The sequence below is a fragment of the Lonchura striata genome, chromosome 12 (genome assembly GCF_050655825.1).
Source record: "Lonchura striata isolate lonStrDom1 chromosome 12, ASM5065582v1, whole genome shotgun sequence".
NCBI classification, from domain to species: domain Eukaryota; kingdom Metazoa; phylum Chordata; class Aves; order Passeriformes; family Estrildidae; genus Lonchura; species Lonchura striata.
Window position 1 is genome coordinate 5,062,891 of NC_140714.1, and position 21,676 is coordinate 5,084,566.

Below are 21,676 nucleotides of genomic sequence, written 5' to 3' on the forward strand. Positions count from 1 at the left end.
TTCCAGGATATGAGAGTCTGCTTCTGGATTATTAATTTTCTGTGAACGGTGGTGTGGAAACTGCTGGGATTTTTACTGCTTTTCACACGTGGACTAGAGAACTTGCACAAAGACAACTCTAAAGGCAATTTTCCATTCCGCAACAGTAGCCAACAAGGGTTTTCCTGTGATAAAAGTAGCTTGTTCTGCTCCACAAGGCATTTTTTCAGTGATTCTTCCAATTAAAGGAATGTTTGTCCAGGAAGATGACGATTTGCATCACAACAGGATTTAGGTAATATAGCTGACATCAACCTACTGTTGCACTGAGCCCTGTGGTTACCTACGGTGAGACACTGCCCTCTCTCACAGAAATGAGACTCCATTCTGCACATATTTAAATGCCTGACAGCCCCCGAAGCATTTATTTGGACGTCACTGTTTAGGTGAGCAGCAGAGCTACTGAGAATCGAGGGCATAAAGTGGAGGGATAAAGGTTGCAGAGAGTCAGCGGCAGAGCAAGGAGCAGACTTCGTTTCGCCGTGGCTGCTGGAAAGGCAAAGTGACCCCGACTTTGTAGCCAGGGAAACACCAGCTTTCATTTTGAACAATTTAAGCCAAATTTGTGACGATGATGATTTATTGATTACCCGCAGGACTGTGGACATGCGGTGAGAGGAGTGGGGAGGTTACGGCCTGAGCCCCCGCTCCCTTCTCGAGTTGCAGGTGTTTCCGAAAGATGCTGCGAACTCCGGCCCAGCTGCGAGCTAGGAAACATCTCCTGCCTCTTCCCTCGGCTGAGCAGCGACCACTCGGATGCTGAGATAAGGTCAGGACTCCGTCAGGCCATTAAAAACCCGGGCTGAGCGAAGGCTCTGTCTCCGGAAGGCAGCGCGATCTTCCCCGGCGGCGGCAGCCCGGCTGCCCGGAGCGGAGGGAGGGAAGGAGGGAAGGAAGGAAGGAGGGAGGAGAGGAAAGGAAAGGAGGGAGGAGAGGGAAGGAGGGAGGAGAGGGCAGCTCGCCCGAGCATCTCTGGCTCTGCGCTCCCGGTGCGCGGTGGGGTCAGGGACCGCGGAGAGCCAAGGGAGGATGCTCCGCGGAGATGGGAGAGACGCCGAAGCCGTAACACCGTGCTTCCTCCCCGGGCTCTGAGGAGGAGGAGGAGGAGTGGGAGGGGAGTTCCAAAGCCACTTCGGGCGCTGCGCCGCTACGTGCGGGAGTCTGTGCGGAGCATCCTCCTGGCAGCCTGAACGCCGAGCGCTGTCCTCGCTCCCCCGTGGGTGATTCCCCTTCCCCGCACGCCGCTCCTGCCTCCGAGGCGCGGCCAGGTGAGCGGGAGCGGGGCTGGGGCACCGCGGGGCCGGGCTGGGCTCCCTCCGGCTGCCCGGGCTGGTGCGCGATGCCGGGAGGTGCCGGGCCGGGCTGGAGCTGAGGCTGCCCTCCGGGAGGTGCCGGGCCGGGCTGGAGCTGAGGCTGCCCTCCGGGAGGTGCCGGGCCGGGCTGGAGCTGGGCTTCCCCCCGGTTGCGCGTCCCAGGCGGGGGATGCGCGATGCGCGCCGGGGGGAGGCAGCTGGGAGAGAAGCATCGCTCCAGCTGCGAGGTAACTTGTGTTTCGGAGCGCAATCACCGCCCGTGCGGGGCTAACAGTGATGTTTCTGTTCCCCACGAGGCCCCGGGGCTGGCCGGCCGGGGGCAGAGGGATGCTCACAGCGGTACCCCCGTGCCGGCGGTGCCTGCGGTGTTTGTGCTCCCCAGAGCGTCTGCAGCGAGCGCCGGGGCTGGGCAGGCTGGGGAGAGCGGCTGCGAGAGCGGCAGCCCGGAGCACTCCGAGGATTGGTCCTGGAGTTCCATCTGTCTGCACTGGGGTGTGTGCGCGAAATTCATTTACTGCCCCCGTTCCTCCAGGGATGAGGGTCTAGCAAAGGGTCAGCCTTGCGCTTTAAATGTCACTCCTTTTTCCCCACTTCTTTTTCTTTTAAAAAGTGTTTATAATTTCAGCTACCGATTTTATAGCTCCTGAGATACTTTCATTTCCCAGAGCAGTTGGTTTCCCACCACTGGCACTTCCACATTTTTGAGTGGGAGGATTTACTTTCTTTAAAACAGAGCTCTAACAATACTCACTCCTTTCAGCGAGGCACGTGTCATCTCCTGACCCCAGCAACTTCACTCTGACAAAAGAAAAGCTGGAAATAATCACTTAAGAGATGCGACTTTGCCTGTTTCAACAAGTTGCTTTGTTCTCTGCTCGAGTAATTTCCTCCAAGGCGCGTGGTCATTGTCGTTAGCAGGGATGGGGTGATACGTGTGGTGTTAAAGCTGCAGTCACCGGGGATTAATGCACGGCCATGACATCACCGACAGCCAATGAGGGGATGGGTTTGGACACTCACTGACCCAAACTGGCTTCCAAACTGGTGATCCTGCCGTGCTCCTGGGGAATAACCCCAGTCTGTGCGAGGTTTCCTGGTGCCACTGTGTTTCTCAGCCTTATGTCCTCCTCTGAGATAATCAACAATTCAGTGAGCAGCCACACGTGTGTGGTTAGTCTGGTTGATTAAAGGTTTTACTTCTTGGGCAGAGATTATTGAAAATGGGCATATCAGTGCCCTGGTACAGAGAGAGCTGGTGTGGCTGAGGTGGCAGAGTGGAAACAGCCAAAGAGTTCCCAGCCCCTGTGGCAGGAGCGCTGCCTGGGCAGCGTGTTTGAGCACACGGTGCTTTCACCTCTAGTGAATTGCTTTCCTTTGCCTGATTGCTCGGAGAAGAGCAGCTCCCGGGGAGGTGGGCACAGACTCCGTGGGAGTGAGGAGGGACACCGTGCAGCCAGGGGGATGCTGCCGGGGCTGGTGAGGCAGGAAAGATGCTTGCCCTGCTGTGCCAGTGGCTCCTGCTGTGCTCTCACCCTCTCCTTGGTGCCTCACTGCTGCCAAGGTCCAGCAGGTCTGGAGCCCTTGGCCTGAGTTCCTGTCCCTTTGCCTTGGGGTTACTCAAAAACTCGGGGTAGCTTTTGGAGAATCACAACAGATGTTGCCTGGCATGGTCTGGCTCCTGAAATGCTCATTTTGGAGTTCAGGCTGTCTCTTCTGTCTAATGTTTCCTTAACCTTCATCATTTGCTGCAGACTCATCCAATTCCCCTGCAGGTCAGGCAGGGGCTTCCCCACAGGCTGTGCAAGACCCTTTTGTGACTATCACAAATATTTGCACTCAAATCACTTCTATTTCTGTTTGCTAGAATTCTCAATGCTAAACCATAAATTTTTGGGTCCAGACTTCACCCCTGAAGTCTTTTAATATTTTTGGTTGTGATTTGTATGTAGCTACACACACAGAGTCCCTTATCAGTGCCATTGCATCGATAGCCCTTTGCATTGAGGGACCCACACAGAATATTAGCAATATGACTGACATGCCTCAGAGCTCTGTGTAAGATCCTTATGCCTTCATTGCCAATAAGACGTGACAGGATACATCTAATGAATTACCTTTAAATTAGAAAGCAGTAAACAAGCCATTATTGGATTAGAGGAATATTAAAATTAGAAGAACGTAACTGTCTTTTGATATCCTGTGGCACATTTTTACCAGCTAGGAAATGACATGGGGAGCTGCAGAGAGAGAGAGGGTCTCTAGAGAGCTGTAATGATTTTCATCTGTGTGAAATAGATTTTTTAAAAATGCTATTACTTAGTGTCTTATGTTTAGATGATGGTGTAGCAGACTTTTTTCTTTTTTCCATTCTAGTTTCATATCGATGTTTGATATATTTGTCTGAGTGACTTCAGTGCTTGTGGAAGGTACAGGTTTGACATACTCTGATAACTAAAATCTCCCAATTATCGAAGAAAAACACAGGCAAAAGGAAACAAGAGTCTTGGTGATAGATTTTAGTCCAACACTAAAGAGCTTTCTGCCTTTCCAGGGTGCAGAGCTTGTCTGGGTTCCTGCCATTTATTCCATGGCCCTTTTCTTCAGCTGTTTAGAAGGCTGCTCTGGTGATTGGGGAATATTATTTAAATTGCATAAAAAAAATTCACCTTGACTTCTTTGAGTTTAATATAAATTGCATAAGAATCCATCAGTTTTGCTGGTCTCACAGCTCAGGTGCAGGTGTTAGCTGGTGCTGCCTTCCAGATGTGATGGCTCTGGATTGGGTCTGAATTGGAAACTGGTTGGTGGTACTTGGGAGCAGCCCCTGATCTCCCCATGCCAATCTTTTATTAATTGAAGGCCAGCACCTGCTGTTCTTTCACAGGGAAAGCTTCCCAATGAAGGACTGGGCTGCTTCACAGAGAGTGAAAAGGGCAGAATTTGGCCAGTACTACTCCAGTGTTAGGAAAAATTGTACATGGAGAAGTAAATACTTAATGGAAAGGAATTAGTTCTCAGCCTTGTGTAAAATAAAGTTTCTTATGACATCTTGAAATTATTGCAGTTTTGTAATTCTACCTACCTTGGTTGGCCATTGAAAAAACGAGATCTAAATCTAGAGCTAAACTTGAATTTGTGAGTGCAAAAATTTTTCTTTGGACTACCAATATTTTATATCTCTTTAAGACCAATCTTTTATTCTTTTAAAAGAATAAAAATATCAGTATGAATACGGAACAGCAAGATACCTTTGAGTCCTAGGCCTCATTCCAGTCTCTGGAGGAAAATCTCGAGCACAATGTTTTGTCCTGGATTTTGGAAGCACACTCAGAATAAAGATCCATCCTATACAAATACTTTTCATCCGAGGTATTGGATTTTCCTTGTCTCTCTCTCTCTCTCAGAGTTTATGGCCCTGGGACTCCTTTTCTCAAGGTCTAGTAGGACTCCTTCAGCATCTCTTTTCCCCTTTGAAGGTGTGATAAGCATCAGGCAGGCGCAGCTTTGAAGGCGGTGCCAGCCCTGCGGGTCGGAGATCACAGCGCGCTCCCGCCCGGGCTCCGCAGCATCCCCGGCGCTCCCAGGGACCGGCTCCTGCCACGCTCTGCCACCGAGGCCTCTTTGCTATTCTGAAGAGGCTTCTGAGGAGGAACAAAGGGCTGCAGGTTTCACCCCTTTTGCTGTACTTTATATCTGGACTTTCCTTTTGGAAAGGCTGTGAGCTGAAAGGCTGATTTGCTCAGACTTGGTATAACTGTGCCAGAGTAAAGCTCAAATGAGGGAAAGTAGCACCGGGTATCTCCGTGACTCCAAAGGTGACCCATTGTTTTTATTCCCTTTTCTGTGCTGTTTCAATTTCAGTTACACTTCACAGGGAACATCTGTGAATAAAAACCCTGGTGGGGTCAGGCCTTTCTCCTAAAAGGATATTTTTCTCCCTCCTTGCACAGCAGTTGTGCTAGATGTGCTGTGAGGTATAACAAGGGTAAATACATTAAGAGGCAGCAATCCCACCCTTGGTGTTACAGGATGGTAAAAGGTGGTTAAAGAATTTACTCCCCAACCCTCAGTGCAGAGCTTTTGCCCTTTTTTTTGTTCTCCAGCCTCTTGCCAAGCATGACTCAGTGATGTGCTACATCCTTTAAGCTGAGAACATGGAATCAGCTTGGACTTTCTGGTTCTGGAAGCAACAAACCTCTTCCTTATAGAGGAGAGAGCAGAACTCAGTGCTTTAGCTCTTAAAGCATTTGTAGGCTGTTTTTCTGAGCATGCAAGAGGCTGCTAACTGCTAAACCAGAATCATCTGAGTAATGCCTAGACATGGATAAACCAATTAAGAGGAGTTCTTTCAGCTTTTAAAAAAAATTTGCAAATTTCAGGTTCATATTTGCATAATTCAGGTTATTAATTCATGTGTTTGCATTTCCTAAACTGTGTGCCAAATTCCCATTTGGTACAAGTTTCAGAGTGTTGATCTCAGTGTAAAGGGGAAAAGGTGGAAATTGAGTTGTTGTAGGAAGCACTGCATGATTTTTCTTTTTAACAAAATTAAGTGAGCTTCTTTTTTTTTGCCATGTCAATTCCCTGTCACCTTAAGTATTCAGTGAGAAATCCTGAAATTCTTAATTGATAGGGTACCCAACCTCTCCTTTGTGCATCTCTGGGATTTATATATAATGTAAGCTAATAAAGCTTCCAGCATCCATTCTGTGCACATGTAATTGAGGAGTGAGAGTACCTCGATGTCCTTTGCTGTGTTATGTGGATTCCAGGGGGGAGGACAATGGTATTTTATGCTGTTGAGCACAAGCAGGAGCACCCCTGCATGAGGGAATCTGTTTGAAGGGCCAGGCTGTGGCTGCTTTAGTCTGGAGAGCAGTTACCCTCAGATTTTCCTGCTGCTTCCATTATTCACTGAGAGTTATGTGTGTTTATGATAGTCTGATCAGCAAACACAAGTGTGTTGCAGATGCAGATATATTGGGAAGTACAGTGGTTTACATTAATGGGAAGGATTTATCTTGTTGCAGTGTTGGATTTATGATGCCAAGCTGTGATATTTCCCTGTTTCAAAAATGTTATATTGCAGCAGGCTGATATCAGGGTGATAAAATAAATGTTTCTTTTTTAATTCAAGCCACTGTAAGATGCTAATAATGTTGGAGACAGGAAGAGAAATGCCACCTTTCAGAATTTAATGTAATGAATCCATATTAGAATTTCCTAGCAAAATTAACTTAGCTTGGAGTCCTAAATGAAACTTCTGGTTATGTTTAAACTATCAAATAGGTGTGGTTGAGTTCTTTAATGGAAGTATGGTTCTTTGACAGAAGTAAGGGGGTGAATGTGCCCTGCTTAAATTAGTCCTTGGAACTCTGTTCCCTGTAATTTACAAGGGCTTGTAGTGACAGGGAAAGGGGGATTGGCTTTAAAATGAAAGAGAACAGGTTTAGTTTGAATATTGAGAAGAAATTCTTCACAGTAAGTATAGTGAAGCCCTGGCACAGGGTGCCCAGAGAAGCTGTGGCTGTCCCATCCCTGGAAGTGTCCAAGACCAGGCTGGACAGGGCTTGGAGCACCCTGGGATAGTGGAAGGTGTCCCTGGCCATGCTGGGATGGGCTTTGGAACTCTAAGGTCCCTTTCAGCCCATACCATCCCATGATTCCAGGACAATTCTGAAAAGAAAATAGAGAAGCTCTGGTTGCTGGTGATGGTCTCTTCACTGGGCATTCAGGAGCCCATGTTCCTTGCTGGTTTCCTTCCCATTTCTTGGCAAATGCTCAGCAGACAGGGTTGCTAGGGAGGAAGGAGAGATCATCTCCTCCTCTTTGCTGTTATCTTCTCCTCTGGCCAGTGCCAGGATTTGTGATTGCCACAGACCCTGGCACTGGCCAGAGGAGAAAAAACAGAAAAGAGGAGAATATAAAAGGAAAGAGGAGGAAGAGTACAGCCAGGGCTGTACTCAGGATACCAATTTGCTTTACTCCTAGAAAAAGTAGCAGAGTGTGAAGGAAATCTTCATAGTCTTAATGACAGAAGTGTTGTGGCTGCCTTGCTCTGGGGCACTGCTTCCTCCCCAGGGAAAACTGGGATGCAGCAGGAATTGGCTCAGCTTGGATCCAGGCGGGTGCCAAAGCCTGGTCCTGGCTGCCTGGTGCTTGTGCTGAGCACTGCCAGGTCAGTGGCTCTGAAGCACCATGGGGAGAAGTCAAGTGCAATGAAAATTTCCCCAAACACAGACCTACAAAGAGGACCTGCACATAAACCAGGCCACTGAGTCTCAAAAAGGAAGAGTTATTTTGTGGAATACGGAGAGATTGTCGTGTGTGTGTGTATTCCTGTTACACTTCCCATTTAAACAGTGCCTCTGAACCCCTGAGTTAATCTCCATTGTTTGGAAGCACATCACAGAGTAATTGAAATTGGGTTATTTAACTGCAAAGTACTACTGGAATAAGTAGTACTTTGCCAGTCATGTGGTATATGGGCTTAACTGGGGCTGAAGGAGGAAAAAGCAAAATAATTGTTTTAGTATTGAACTGTCCCAGTATTTTTGGTGTGCTGCTGAAATTATTAATTCTATTTTTGTTTATTAATAGGTCTGTTTCTGTTCAGGGACTGAACTGAAACAACAAAACTTTGTTAGATCAAATATCTTTAAAAAACCTGCTGATTATATTAATTTAAGAGAGTAGCAGGTAAAAGGGACTATTCTTCCTTTTCTACACCAAGGTGGGACAACTTCTGGTAGAATGAGTGTGACCTTCCACCTGAGAAATGACACTTGGTTAAGTGTTAGAAATTAATTGGTATAGTGAGCTTATCCACACTCTTAAGAGCAGTTCCCTCCAGAACATTTCCTCCTTGCAAAGTTTCTAATGTATTTTTGTGACATGTATTTCAGTTTAAGGACAGAAGAATAGTTACAGAATCTGTAAACATTAAGAATAATTACTGTTTATAACTCTGAAAAAGGGGAAGCCAGTTTAATACAATTAGTGCAGCCAATTTAAATACAATTACTCACCCTCCAGTGTGGATCATTCACCTGTGAAATGCTCCAGGTGAGGTTTCACCCCAGGCTGAGGTGGGTGGGGGTTTTGGGTGGATGAACAGGGAGCTGCTCCCTCCCAATGTCTTTGCAGACAGCTCTAGGAATGAGAAGGGAATCAGATAATTCAAGCAAAACTCCTGGGTTTTGCATGGGTTAAACATCCTTTTTCTTGAACAAGTTCTTCAGCAATGGATGAACTATTGCTGCTAAATCTTGTTTGGAAATGCAGTGGAGACAGCTCTTTGCAATTAGCATATTTGGAATATACATAATTGTATTATGGTTAAAGATCTGATCTACCTTCTGTGCTTTCCTCATGTAAGAGGAAAAATAAAGCATGAATAAAGCCAAATTAGTCTTATTTTAAATGCTTTTTCCCCCCAACAGAAGAAACATCTTCTGTTATAGTTAATGAGCACTGTTGTCTTTTGTTTAAAGTCTTTGTTACAGAGGCTTAGAGCAAAAGGGCTTTAATAATAAAAAGGCCTTCTTCTCTGGAATATCTGTCTGATAATAGCCTGTATGATTTAAGAATAATGCTGTAAAATAATTGGCTTTCAAACGAATAATTTTCTATAACTAATTGGAGGGCAAGTGGAAAATCTGCATCCTCCAAATAAATGTATTGTGTCTCTTTAAATACCCAAACAATTTTTCCTCCTATTTTTCCACCCTCAAGACAAAAATAACTTCAAATCCCATTCAGGTTGTACTTAAATATGACCAAACTGATAATTACATTATTACAGAGAAGGGCAGGATAGCTGGAGGATATGTACAAGGTGCATTAGTACTGCAAATAGAAGCTGATTTACTTATTGATAGTAGAGACACGTTTTAGTCACTTTATAGAATTAACAATTGATCAGCTTGTTAGGTTCTAGTTCTTCATAAGCACAGCATGTTTATTCATTATTGTCATTACATGGTGCAGGCAGCCGAGGTCATGATTAGCAAGGCAAAATCTAAAAAAATTTAAACTTCATTAAATATAACTTCTGCAATGGGCAGTTTCTGAGCAATGCACCAATTCTCACTTCTCTGACATAAATATAACTTACACCTGCCCGGCTAATTTGCATGTCATTAACATTTTTCAGATCCATCTATTTGTTTTGCCAAATGCCAGCGATTCAGGCTTGTAAAATTGTAATAAGATGGGCAACATAAAAGCATTACTTTCAAATTGCCTTGGTCACTGTAAATATCCCCCAATCTGCAGCACTGGGACTGATAAACGAAGCTCGCTGCTGGAGGAGAATGGGAAGATGTTATTCCAATAAATATATCCATGATTGTTTGTTACTAAGGGTAAGTTATGTTTTGTAAATCAGCATTGACTTAGGCTTGAGAAAACCTGATAGCAAAAATTCCCACAGAGGCTTCTCCTGCTATATATGACTAATATATTAAAGAAGATAAATAGTCATTTTTAAAACTTGTTACACCGTAGCATTGAGCACAAGAGGAAACAATTTCACAAATCTGAAACTTAAGGTCACCTTGAAAAGAAAAGGACACTCTAGATGACTAGAAAAGGTCTGTTTCCTCCAGAAATTGAGATTCAAAGTTTACTCTTTTCAGTGTCTTTTATAAAGCTTTAGAATCCCAAGTATAAAACCAGAGTCTGTTTTGATGTGCAAATATTTCAAAACTGTGTAGTGGATAGGCACTTAGACATTCACATCTAACAAGTGCTACAGATGAGCTTCCAGTCTGAGTAATAAAGAAAATGCAGAATAATAATTGATAAATAATAGAAACCAAGAATATAAAGCTTTTTTGCTAGTGGTTTTTATAATACAATCCAGAACTAAGGCTGAGCTTTCTAAAACGTTTTGTTAGACTGTTTCAATAATTTTGTACCTTTTCCTTTTTAATTTATAAGCATTTTAAAAAAATCATGATGCCTTCTTTAGTCATACTGAACACTATTAAGCTTTTGGTTCATAAATCAGACTTTTAGGAGTATGAAAATGTGCTCAATAGCATTTTCTTAGGGTTTCCTAATAAAGTTAATGAATTTTTTTTTCTATTAGTCAGTCCTAGCAGAGATAATACTGCTCCCTTGTTTGAGCTGTAGCAAATCAGGACAACATTGATTTTCTTTAAGAGATGAATAATGAAAGACCTACATTCTTAAATATGTAGATAAAGATAAGTAACTTAATTAAAAAATTATCAGTGGAAGGTAGTAAGATGAATTAGCTGTTTTAATTTGTTGTATATGTCAATAAGCTGTACCATAACCCAGAGTTTTACATAAAATCCATTTATGATATCTTTCTCTCCAATTTTCAGTGTAATTTCATAGTGTCTTCGGCTGCTAATTCTTTTGGAAATCGCTCATGTCTCAGAAGGTTAAATTTTTGGAGCTATCTGCTCTAACTTCAGCTGTGTAGGTGTTGACTCTGCAGATGTTTCATGTCCAGAGCAGTGCAGCCTGATGGAAATAGCTCTGCCCTGATCAATAGTGATGTTTACAGCCTCAGTGCTCGGCGGTGAACTCGGCTTACGGAGCCTGATTGTTTTCCCAGTGACTGGCAAATTCTGCTCTTTGATCACATGTGCTATGAATATCCCAGCTGGCGAAATTCCAGGCTAGATTGCTTGCTATTTTTTGGCTAGCTTTACAAATTACACATGATGAGAAAAGGGACGGCTCGGGACCTCCGTCTCTCATCCAACGCTGCTTTTGATATCGAGGAGGCATCATCAGGGTGCCAGGGCAGAGGAGGAGCTGGGAGGAGGAGCTGCTCCATTAAGATGTGTAGCTGGTGTTATTAAAGGAGGAGACAAACATCCTGGTGCTGGAAGGGCTCCCCTGTGTCTCACACTCAGGGCTTTTTCCAGTCTCCTGTTAATGGATCAGGCACCCACACCAATCCCACCAGTGATTCTCTGGTGGAGTAATGCTGTGCATGGCTCTGCACCTGCAATAAAGCTTTCATAGCCCTCATGCTTCCATTCTAAGGGACTCATGAGTCCTGCTGGTTTTCAAGCCTGGCTCTCAAATCTCAGTGCAGCTACAAATGCAATATTTGACAAGCATGGCTGAGCTTCTGCCTCAGGCCCTTGGGTCACTGCCTTTCTGTGGCAAATGCATTGTCCAATGGCTGGGCTGGAGTTCAGTTATTCCTGTCTTTTTTAGACATCTCTGTTTGGTTTTTAGGGCAGGACAGAGATGCTGCACAAAGATCTGCAGATTTTGCCTTCTGCTAACTCAGGGCTGTCCTGTGTGAAGAGACTCAGCTGGGTGCTGAGAAAAAGGAGCAGCTTGCAGGTGGGCCATACCTGTAAAGGAAGGGGCTGGGGAGGCTTTGTAAGATCTCTGGGTAAAGAATTGCTTGGCAGACAGGGCATGATTTGAGCAGGATGCCTCTGTACAGCTCCCACAGGATGGTTTGACAGTAAAGTGCAATTAGGACAGCAAATTTTACTCTTTCTGTTCTACCCAGCAATGCCACACTAAAGTGCAAAGTGCTGGGGATGCTCTGGTGCTTCAGGCTTTACTTTGTTTTACCTTGTTTTATTAATTTAATCTCACTTCAGCTCTTGGTTAAGCATAATATTTGTGTCTCTGGGATGAGTAACAAACACTGTGGGTCTTGCTCTGTTAGGAGTAATGGATGGGAGTCAGTGTTTCTTGTCCAGAACAAGACTTTCAGAATCAAAGATGTAAATATGAGCCAAAGAAAATCAATAGTCTATATTCTTATTACAAGGCAGATCTTTCTTAGAGATAATTTAAAAATCCTAATAATATAAAAAATGTAAAAGTCATAAAAATTATTATTTTTTTTTTTAATTTACCCACTCACAGCACAGATTCCTGGTCCTATGTGCCAGGGGAGCAACCTCTGGATTTTCCCTTTTATTCATGGTTTTTGCTCAACACTGTTCAACACACAGCCAGGACCTGGCTGTGGCTCTGTGTTTTGGGACATGCACCTCAGGACGTGAGTGGCCAGGGGTTTCTGGTAGGTGAGATCTCCAGGGCATCCCAGATAACCTCCAGCTGTTTCCAGCTGTTGGAATGGAGCTTAAGCTGGGCTTGAGCTCAGAGACCTCTGCTGACTTCTCCTGAGAGAACAGGAGACTTCAGAAACCAACACTTTCCACTTAGGGTGACCGTCACAGGAACTTTCCATTATTGAATTAGAAATTTTTCATGTTCTTGAAGACTAAATGCTGAGACCTTCAGGTTAAAAAGTCAATAGATTATTTATGCTATGCTGCTTTTCTCAGGTGATAAATTGGATGGTGCTATTGCAAGCAGCGAAATAATTAAGAATTCTGGTACAATTGAGAAGTCAAATTAGAAAGGATAAAATCATGGCTTAAGAAACCAACTGTCTTTGGCTGGAGAGTGAAAATAATTTAAAATGATAAACCATACTCTCCACTGGCCATTTATTCTGGTTTATGCAGCAATATCTGCGTTCCAAGTGGGTTCTTCCGTCTTTCTGACACACAGCTGCTACAAGACACTTTATACTCACAAGTACTCCTCAAAATCATACAATCTGAATGAAGCTGAACAAATAAACACCCAAGTAGCTATTTTATTTGCCCAAAGCCATCAGCTTAGAAAAACAAAAAGGACCAGTAAGGTAAAAAAGGGTGGTTGCACTATCTGGAAAATGTCCTTTGGGTTTGGCTCACCAAACAATTTCTGTAAGCAGAAAAGTGAGTTTTTGCCATTGTCTGTCAATTTTAAGGGAGGATAGAGGTGGACAGGACTTCATCCATAGTTTGAAAATTATATATTAGACTAAATTGGCAGTACACAATTATGTGAGAACATGTGGGGTTTGCTTAGTGTAAGGCACATCTCTAAATTAAAAATATATATCTTCCTTTTTGGGTGTGGTGGTACCCTCTGCCCAGTGAAGGTTTGGCTGCCTGCAGCCTCTCTTGCTAATCTTAGCCAAAAAAATTTGTCATTTGCAAGGAGGGGTTTCAGTTGGTGAGGGGAAAATATAAATCCAGTAAGTACATTTTTCCATACTTTTCTTTAAATTAGTGTTGCTGTTTCTTATCTAATTAATGACCAGTACTGAAGCAGAAGACTTAAAGTCCTGCTCTGGTCCTGACATGTAGCACATTTTTAACTAAGCAGATTTTACTGTAAACCAGTCCTGTGACTGCCTTTGCTGCCTTGCCTGTAGCCAGGCCAGGGAAGTTCTGTGTGCAATAACCCTGGAATTTGAACCAATGGTGCAAACTCTCCATGGGCCTCTAAAAATGTATCCCACAGGGCAGGAAACTCAGGTGGGAACAGTTAAACTGAGAGAGCTCCACTTTTGTGTTCCAGTTCATCAATCTTTAAAGAGACACTAGTAGGTCAAGTGGGTACAACACTGATCAATGGACAAGAAGAATCCCTTTTTAAACTAATCACAATTCATCTCCAATGGGCAATAGAGAAAGTAAAATAAAAAGACACAGCCACTGGGGTCCTGGTGGGGGAGAACTTAATTAGCTGAGCACTCACACACTCTTTAGAGAGCTCTCCCTTAAAGTCCATAAGGGATTTGCAGTTCATTACATTTTTGGAGGGCAGGTTCCCTGCAATGTGACAGTGACAAAACCTGTCTGTCCCCCTTACTAAAGGCTCCTTGTTGTGTAACTGCCCCCCAGGAACACTGAGAATTGCCTGGCCATCACCTGAAAGGCAAATACCTGCTGGCCAGGAGAGCAGCAGCTGTCTCAGGACCCTGCAAAATGCTCTTGCTTGATTTTATTTGAGATACATTTGAGTTACAAGCAGTGTACTATTAAAACTCTGTGTGGTAGTAGTAAATGAGGCACATTGAGGGGACATTTTAATGGCATTTTTGGTAGGGAAAGCTTTTGGAAAGTTGTACACGAGCTGAAATGTCTATCCAGTTGCCCATCTGAAATCACAAAAAGTGGTATCTGAGATGTTTCATACTTGTTGCTAATTCCAATATAATTGAAATGTGGAGGTTGCTCTCTTTATTGTAGTTAAGTTTGAGTACTCTTTCCCCCAGGACAGAAATTCACAGACTATTTGCTCAAAAATGGAAAAAATGTGTGCTGTGGGAATCTGAAAGCCAGGGTTCTGTGAACAGTCAGAAATCAGAGAAATGGAAGACTCATGCAATCCATTTCCTTAAACAAAAATGTTCAGCAGAAATATCTGAGTGTCTGCCCAAGGTGACTGAAAATACTGCTTCTTATTCAGGTGCCAATATCCATAACCTCATACAAACTCAGGAAGCACAATCCAACTTCTGGCAAACAATATCTCATTGCTAAAAGAGAATTTAATGTACCACTATGTTAACCTTTTTTTTTTTTTTAATGTGAGTCTTGAGGTGTGGTTCCCCCCCCCCCCCCATAAAATCTCAGTTTCCTGGATGATAATAATTGGAGATTTTTCTTTTCTGTTTTCTAATTATTTTTAAGAGAGGTAATAGCTCTCTAGCAGTGAGTAGAAGCTGATTAAAAGCTGATTGTTGTCTACCCTGAAAATAAACAATCAACGATTTGTTACTTTCAACAGATCTCACATCTTTAAGGCAATCATAATTGCCTTCAAGAGAGGCAGGGGAAGCAAGGGGAATCTCATACTTCATTTCCAACCCTGAGCATTTCAAAGCATAATCAAAATTATACTACTTGCCCTTCCCCTTGCCCTTCCCGTCATGCACATGGTTACATGATCATGAAGAGGCTTTTCCAAGAATGAAGAAAAGAAAAATCCATTGCAGGCAGATTGGGAGCTGCAAGTCTGAAGTTCAGGCTTCTCTGAGCTTTGTGAAAAGGATTGTTATTAAAAAAAAAAAAAAGAAAAAAAAGAAAAAAAAAAGAAAAAAAGAGAGAGAGAAAAACCCCATGTAAAGAAGAAAGTTTCCAGCCTCAGCCATGAAGAGGACAGGGTGTTGCTCATTCAAAGCCTGGCTGGGGTCATCCTTCAGCAGAGGCACTGGCTGAGCATCGTGCAGGGTAACACATTTCCTCAGCTGAGCCAGGAGAGCTCTGACAATCCAGGTATCTGAGAAGGAAACACCATGTTAACACCTCTCACTGTTTCTGAAGAGCAAGTTTTAGCTTTTTGTGGCTGCTGCTCTCCTCTCCTGGCAGTGCAGCCACAGGAAGGTGTCTGGGAATTTTAGAGGTTTGTTCCTTTTCCACTGCAGCAGCACCCAGAGCTCTGTGTATCTTCCTCGAGCCTGTGAAGGGATGAAAACAGCATCCAGCAGATGATTAACCTGCCATGGGAGATCTTTTTCATCAATAGGTACCTCAGGGGGGTCTCTTCCCCTGCTTCCCAGCCCTTTTTTTGGGGATTCACACACGGGCTGCTGCCAAGCAGGAGAACTTCCTAGAGGAGGCAGGGAGAGGGGCTGTGAAACAAGAAGCACAGAGGGCTGAGATTCACAGGGAAGGAGGCATAAAGCACTGGGCAGGAAGAAGAAAGGATGGAGGAAATTCCCTCTGGAAGTGAGGAGCAAAATTTATGAAATTTTCTTGCATAAGGGAATGCAGTTCCTGGTGTTTCTTGAAATAAAATAGCTGGGGGTGTTGCTTTATGCACTCATATTGGGATTTTTCTGGTTACCAGCAGAAAGGCAGCAGCTGCTGGAGGGATGTAGAACCCATGCACAGTGTAGGTGCACTGGGTGTGATGGGCAGGTCTCCCATCCAGCATGAGTTACAAAACCATAGAAAAGCAAATACAGCTCTGAGGTAGGTTCTAAGTATGCTTTTGCTCAGTTAATGAGAACCCAGACTGAACAAGACTGGGTTCTCTTTTAAATGCAACTGTTTATTGACCCAAGTCCAAGTCTCCACACAATTGCCTCATTTTTGTCAGTCTGTGATGTGGCACTTTTTATTTCCCAAACTGGTGTGTCTGGAATTCTTCTGCTCACTAGAGCAATGTTTTTCCAGAGTAACTTGAGGAAGTTATTGATAAGCAAAAAATGTGTTCTAACACTGAGTAAGAAGCTGATCCAGATCAAGAATCTGGGTTAGAGCTGCCTGGTCTGTGCTTCCCTCACCTGTGCAGGTTTTATGCTTCATTATTGAGATTCTGTATGTTAGGGGCAGAATTTTAAACCACCCCAAGATGACTGTGTTGTTTTTGTTACCAAAATGGGAATACCAAAAATGCTCCCTTTCAATTTCCTAGCAGTTTTCCTGTGCTGCCCCACGCCTGCCAGGGAGCAGGGACAGCACAGCACAAGGTACTTTGCTCTTGGCTTGTGTAGTGGATAACACAGGTGCTAAAAAAATGTGTGTTCAGCCTGTAATTACACTTCTGGAAATTTAGTGCTGTATTTATGAAATGCTTTTCCTTAGAATCTTTAAATAATTAGCTAATGAGTCCCAAGTGAAACAATTATCCCATATACCCAGACAGTGGGGATTCTTCATCAGCCTGTGTTCATCCAGAGCTCATAAAACATGCTTGTGTTCTAAAAGCAAAGGTGGCTGTTCTGTGCTTTCCTCTTGGAGCATTTTGGGAATTGAAACAAAAGCAGGGACAGGTTACATTGGTGACACAGAAATGGACAGGGCCTGACACAGCTTAGGGAAGCACGAGTGGACATGCTGTGAGTGAGGTGTTTTTGGGAATAACAAGACAATAAAATATTCTAATGCAGTAGAACCAGAAAGAACCAAATTTGTTTGCATGAGGGCCCTAAGAACCACCAGAAAGATCTCTAAATACAACCCACCCTGACTCTGCCTGCATGAAAACCCAACATGTGCAGGAGGCATTTTGACTTTGTTTCTGCCAGGATTTTCCTCAGTAACCTCTGACTTGATTCAGGGTATAGAGGGGACACTGAACAGTGACTGACTACCTCACATTTATATCCCACTGGTTTTTTTTGCTCCAGGGCATAAAGGATATGTTGTCCTGTCACATACCCTGAGCAAACGTAATCCAACCCTGTGGATGGAGAGGGGAGCCTTCACCATCCCACAGGTGTTCATCCAATTTAAAGAAATCTCCAGCAACCAGGCTCCATGACATTTTGAGCAGTTTGTACCACTAGTTTCCCCCACTTAGATACAGAAAGTTCCTCTTCATGCACACAATTAATCCTTGCAGGACACTGAATTTATTTTAATGCTATTTGCAGTAGCTACAGAGAATCACTTTAAATCCTGCCCTTCTTTAAAGAAAGCCTCTTCAAGGGGAGAGTTGACATGTCTCCAGCAAACTCTTCTTTCTTGACTAAACAAACAGTTATTTTCACCTTTTCTTACCACTTACATTTGCTGCCTCTCTTAATTTTCATGTTATTTCCCTTGGGTTGCCTCTTGTTCTTAATTTGAACAGCCACCCTTAGGAATTACCTGCTTCTTGCATGTGAGCCACCACACACCCAGAGTAGGTCTGGGGCCTCCCAGAGGCACAAATTGACACGAGTTTTCCTCCTCCATCCCTTCCATCCGTTCCTCCCTCCTCTGAGTGACCAAAACAACCACCAGCTCACCTGGGTCCCTGGTGGGAGGAAAGGAATGTGAGTGACCTGCTTGACAGCAGGTCAGTTATCTTTGCCTTCCATGGGAGAAATTAAATTCCTCCATCAGCTCAGGGTATAGAAAACAGTGTTTTAAGTCTCAAGATACCCTGTGTAACAACTTTAATGCTTTGCTACCTGGCAGGCAAAGTTTACAGTAGGAGAAAATGTGTTTTTGCTGTGTCTGAAACATTCTGCTGGAGAGATTTCCTTCAAAGATATTTCTCTCCACTTTTTTTTTGGTGTGCAGCCTGCTTTAGATGGGAGCTGCTCTGCTTCTGGGAGGGCAGCTGGGAGTGGAGCAGGGCACTCTCTGCTCTGTGTCCTCTTTGAACATGGTTGGAGTAATTTCTGCTCTCCCTTGAACAGAGTGCCTGAAGCCTGCACACCTCTTAAGCAGGGCTTGCAAAGGGGGGTGGAGAAGATTTTGAGCTGCAGTGAGGAACTGAAAGAACCTGGATAATCACAAGGAAAAATTCTTTCTGATAAGGGTAATTGAAAGAGTTGAAATTCTGTGCTGTAATGAGACCTCCTGTGTTGGCTGTCCACATGTGCAACCTTTAAAATGAAACCTTGATGGTGATACCTCCCTTTTCTGGAGTTTGGCAGAATGGTCCTTAGTGGGGTGGTGATGAATAATAAATAATGCTGTATGGAGCAAAGGGTCTATTCTGTACACTTGACAGTCTGCACTTTGCTCTCTGAGCAGTCCTCTTGGTTTTGCTGGACTTTATCCTGGAGGAAAGATGAGAACTCTGTGTTGAGAGAGCAGAGGAAGCAACAGCTTTGATTTTAAACTCTTCCTTACTCTACCTGGACTTTGGGTTTTCTGGCAGTCAGCCCTCTGCTTCTTGCTCTCAGTCGTTTGCTTGAATTTATTTCCTGATCCTGTGCACTGCTCTTTCTGCTTCTCTGTGACCTGAGCTCTGCTGGCTCAAATTTGGAGGCCACAGACTCACATAAAATGAGTCCAGCTGAAAACCTTTCCTATAGATGATCCACCCAAGTCATTACTATGACTTTGGCACTATTAACTAATGAAATCTGTGGTGTCTGGGCTAGAAAATTCAGGCGATTTAGGCTTGCTTTGCAGGATATCCTCCCAGGGCATGCCCACAACAGACAAAAGGTTTGTTCTCATGTTTAAAGGAAGTGGTGAGGACAGATTTACCCTGGAGAAGTCCAAGTGCTGCTGAAGACAGACTTGGTCCCTCCAAACCCATGGCACAGAGGATGTCTGTGTGTGTGTGCATGGTCTGGCTGCTGGTGTGGTCGATGCCTCCTGTTATGTGGATATAACAGCAGCTCAGCTCTCCCTCCTCCAGAGGATGTGGGGTTTATTCCCTCTAGCTCTCATTGGCATTATTTTCTTTTCCTCCCCACCACCCCCAGTTCCTGCTAAGTGAGATTTTGAAATATTTCTGTGGAAAGGCCTGACTAGGGGTGACAGACTGAGCTGCTTCCAGCAGAGACTGATGTTGTAAATGAGATGTAATGGCATAAAAAAACAGTTCAAAAAATGCCCATGAACTGTGCAGGGAGTTTGCTGGGGTCTGAGAGTGCTGGGCACTGCTGCAGTGACCCTGTGGTTTTTGGATACCTGCTTGGATGATTTTTGTGTGGTTCAACTTCACTTTGCTCGATGTGGCCAGACTTGCATCCCTCAGAGATTCCTGTAGGGAAGCAGAAGAGCCGATGTCAGCTCTGGGAGTAAGGGGAAGAGGGAATAGGTCCAACAAAAGTTTTATTTTCTTGCACTGTGAGCTTAGTCTTCTGCTACCTTCTAGTCAGTACCTGAAGGGAGCCTACAGGAAAACTGGAGAGGGACTTTTTACAAGTTCATGAAGTGACAGGATGGCGGGGAATGAATTCAAACTAATAGAGAGTAGGTTTAGATTGGATAATAGGAAAAAATCCTTTACTGTGAGGGTGATGAGGCCCTGGCACAGGGTGCCCAGAGAAGCTGTGGCTGCCCCATCCCTGGAAGTGCTCAAGACCAGGTTGGATAGGGCTTGGAGCAACCTGGGATAGTGGAAGGTGTCCCTGGCCATGGCAGGGGGTGGAATAGGATGGGCTTTAAGGTCCCATCCAATGCAGAAAGGTCTGTGATTCTGTGATCCTGTGATCCTGTGACTGTTCTACTTGGGTAACTTTAAGTCCTCTCTCCGTTTGCCCAGTGCCTTCCTACCTGGTGTAACCCTTACTTGCTGTGAGTAAGGGTTGGCAGAGTCCAGGCCTCTGAAGGTCTGACACATCCCTGTGGGATGTGCCAGCTGAGAAAACAATGAGAACGTATCGGGAAGTATAAGCTGGAAGGTGCAGTGCTTAAGGTGAGGTTAATTAACTGTTGGAATAACTCGGCCGAGGTGGATTTACTGGCCCTCAAAGCCTTCAGATCAAGCCGCGGGTACGTGAGCCGATGTAGTGATTTCTGTTTGAGGGTTAGGGGACCGAATCCAGAATGTGGGACGCGTTATCTCCCGATGGGCGCCGGGAGGACACGGCGGTGCCCGTCAGGTGGCGGCCAGCGCGTCCTGCGCTGCCCACGCTGCGAGGGCAGCCCGCGCCTGCCACAGCGACGCCTCCGTGCGGTTAATGAGCCGCGCTAATTGCCCCGGACAGCTGCAGAGGAGGCGGCACGGAGAGCCGGGATCCCCCGGGCCGGGGCTCGGCCGGGCCAGGGAGCGGGGCTGGGGTACCGGGAGAGGGGATGGGGGTGCGGGGAGAGGGGATGGGGGTGCAGGGAGAGGGGATGGAGGTACCGGGAGAGGGGATGGGGGTGCGGGGAGAGGGGATGGGGGTGCGGGGAGAGGGGCTGGGGTACCGGGAGAGGGGATGGGGGTGCAGGGAAGGGGATGGCGGTGCAGGGAGAGGGGATGGGGTACCGGGAGAGGGGATGGGGTACCGGGAGAGGGGATGGGGGTGCGGGGAGAGGGGATGGGGTACCGGGAGAGGGGATGGGGGTGCGGGGAGCGGGGCTGGAATACCGGGAGAGGGGATGGGGGTGCGGGGAGAGGGGATGGGGGTGCAGGGAGAGGGGATGGGGTACCGGGAGAGGGGATGGGGGTGCAGGGAGAGGGGATGGGGTACCGGGAGAGGGGATGGGGGTGCAGGGAGAGGGGATGGGATACCGGGAGAGGGGATGGGGGTGCGGGGAGAGGGGATGGGGGTGCGGGGAGAGGGGATGGGGTACCGGGAGAGGGGATGGGGGTGCGGGGAGAGGAGATGGGGTACCGGGAGAGGGGATGGGGGTGCGGGGAGAGGGGATGGGGTACCGGGAGAGGGGATGGGGGTGCGGGGAGAGGGGATGGGGTACCGGGAGAGGGGATGGGGGTGCAGGGAGAGGGGATGGGATACCGGGAGAGGGGATGGGGGTGCAGGGAGAGGGGATGGGGGTGCAGGGAGCGGGGCTGCGGTACCGGGAAGGGAGCTGGGGTACCGGGAAGGGAGCTGGGGGTACGGGGAGAGGGGCTGGGGGTGCGGGGAGAGAGGGACTGGGAGTGAGGGGAGCGGGGCTGGGGGTACCGGGAGAGGGGATGGGGGTGCAGGGAGCGGGGCTGGGGTACCGGGAGAAGGGATGGGGGTGCGGGGAGAGGGGATGGGGTACCGGGAGCGGGGCTGGGGTACCGGGAGAGGGGATGGGGGTACCGGGAGCGGAGCTGGGGTACCGGGAGAGGGGATGGGGGTGCGGGGAGAGGGGATGGGGTACCGGGAGCGGGGCTGGGGGTGCAGGGAGCAGGGCTGAGGGTGCAGGGAGCGG

At 46.1% G+C, this 21,676-nt stretch overlaps 1 protein-coding gene across 4 annotated transcripts in view; it reads left to right on the forward strand.

The window, feature by feature from the left end:
- Positions 1–464: 464 nt before the first annotated feature.
- Positions 465–21,676, forward strand: part of TAFA4 (TAFA chemokine like family member 4) — a 71,186-nt gene continuing 49,974 nt past the window's right edge. For 2 of the 4 annotated variants that reach the window (XM_085590317.1, XM_077786028.2), the window contains exon 1: positions 1,170–1,307. The gene's annotated coding sequence lies outside the window, so the exon portion shown is untranslated. Of the gene's footprint in view, positions 809–1,007; positions 1,308–21,676 lie in introns of those variants that run through there. The other 2 variants (XM_085590319.1, XM_085590318.1) reach the window with 2 other exon arrangements.